This window comes from Pinus tabuliformis, chromosome 3_2 (genome assembly GCF_031772625.1).
Source record: "Pinus tabuliformis cultivar Carrire ecotype Pingquan chromosome 3_2, CPIR1, whole genome shotgun sequence".
In the NCBI taxonomy this organism is placed as follows: Eukaryota; Viridiplantae; Streptophyta; class Pinopsida; order Pinales; family Pinaceae; genus Pinus; species Pinus tabuliformis.
This window is the reverse complement of record NC_142302.1, coordinates 664,030,523-664,032,641: the sequence shown is the minus strand read 5'-3', so window position 1 is coordinate 664,032,641 and position 2,119 is coordinate 664,030,523. Positions and strand designations below refer to the sequence as shown.

The 2,119-nt window shown below is 41.4% G+C and overlaps 1 pseudogene; it reads left to right on the top strand.

Moving 5' to 3' along the window:
• The first annotated feature begins 833 nt into the window (after positions 1–833).
• LOC149182395 (pyrophosphate-energized vacuolar membrane proton pump 1 pseudogene) lies at positions 834–1,467 on the top strand (annotated as a pseudogene).
• Positions 1,468–2,119: the final 652 nt, after the last annotated feature.

Genomic DNA, 2,119 nt, shown 5'->3' with positions numbered 1-2,119 from the left:
TCAATCCGGTTTGCCGTTTGGGAGAAATGGAAAAAAGAAGTTCTGGTCCTGTGAAAATTCAATGGCAGTAGGTTCAGGATGCAGATCTGAACGTGGAAATGAATTATTGTTGCATGCATCTGGCCAGAGGACACCTGCACAAGAAAACCAGCCATGGATTAGCAGCCCAGCCATCATGCAACCATAAAATCAAATGCATGCAGCAATGACAGCCCACAGCATCTCACGGCAGCCATTCAACTTCGAGGTATGTGACAAACCCATTCTTCTATTGCATAAAATTAATTTGGAAACTGCATGAATGAATGAAATGGTGAGATTAAGCCACGGATTAGCGAGGCTCAACCGATTGTCTTCTCTAGCGCTCAAGGAAAAAATCACGCAGCATGATCGGCCATTCACGTGAAAATTAAAAAAAACACAGTTAATGGTAGTTGAACTCCAGTGAACAGGATGTCAATTAATTAACGGAGAGAAGAAGACATGTATCACTGCAGTTTGAAAAATCTAGCGCACATGTTTTTTCCACCTCATCACAAATCACGGAGAAATTGAAGACGGCTTGGCTGAAACTCATGAACTGCTGTTCATCGACACTTTCCACGTCCTCAACTAAAGTGTGCACAATCAGTTAATTGGTTCTCTATCATCAACTCATTTGATGATTGTTTTATTTCTCTCTGAAATTGTTGCAATGATCATGATTCACTCGAAGTGTATTCGAATTCAGATGGAGATAAACGAAAATTAGCAGAACATCTTAGAGAAAAATATATGAAATGGTTAGCAAAACTTATTTCAACATCTTCAAATATGGTCTTGGTGGTTCTTCCATGGCTCTATTTGGCAGCGTAGGTGGTGGTATTTGCACCAAAGCAGCAGATGTAGGTGCTGATCTTGTTGGCAAGGTTGAGAGGAACATTCCTGAAGACGATCCACGCAACCCAGCTGTCATTGCTGATAATGTTGGTGACAATGTTGGAGATATCACTGGTATGGGATCAGATCTATTTGGGTCCTATGACTGAATCTTCCTGTGCAGCTCTGGTTGTTGCATCCATATCATCATTTGAAAACTCTCATGATCTTACTGCCATGTGTTATCCCTTGCTTATTAGTTCAATGGGTATCATTGCTTGCTTAATCACAACTCTGTTTGCAACTAACATATTTGAGATCAAGGCTGTGAAGGAAATTGAGCCTGCATTGAAAAAGCAACGTATTATCTCCATAGTAGTGATGACTATTGGCATTGTTGCTGTAAGCCTAGTTGCATTGCCTTCATCCTTCACTATCTTCAATTTTGGTGCCCAGAAGGTTGTAAAGAACTGGGAGCTTTTCTTCTGTGGTGCTATTGGTTTGTGGTCTGGCCTTGTTATTGGTTTTGTCACTGAATACTGCACTAGTAATGCTTACAGCCCTGTCCAAGATGTTGCCGATTCATGCAGGACTGGAAGCAGCAACTAATGTTATATTTGGGTTGGCTGTGGGATACAAATCTGTTATTATATTTGCTATTGCAGTAAGCATTTTATGAAGCAAAGAAAGCTGCCGCAGTCGGAAAGTATTGTCATGTCAGGAACAGAAACGCGAATCAAGGTTAACCAATGGAAAAACAGTGATTCCCATCCAGCTTCGGCATGCAATATCTATTCTCGGGCAGTTCATTGAAGCTAGCAGACTGTTTCTACAGGAAGACAGAGACTGTTTCTACAGGAAGCCAGCGAACAGTTTCTATAGGAAAGTTTGAAAAGCGGGAAGCCAAAGGAGAAATCGGCCGAGATGCTAGCCAAGGAAGTCACCAAGGCCATCAAAGACAAGGGGAGAGATTTGGTTGCTCAGAGGATGAGCAACACTTTCAGTAGGGGGGTGATGATGAGCCCCAAAAATGTACAATTATTTGGGCTCATTCAACCTCCTAATTTGGCTTAGTCCACCATTCTCATTTGTTTATTGCATGTTTTTGATTATTTTTATGTTAATAGAGTGAATTTGGTTAGTCATTATGCCAACAAGTCTAATGGGTGCTTTGTGTAGCCTTGTTGGTCAACTTGGAGACAAAATTGAAGGTCTTAATGAGCACTTGGCAGCCAAATTCGTGGGAGAACAAGCTAGAGGA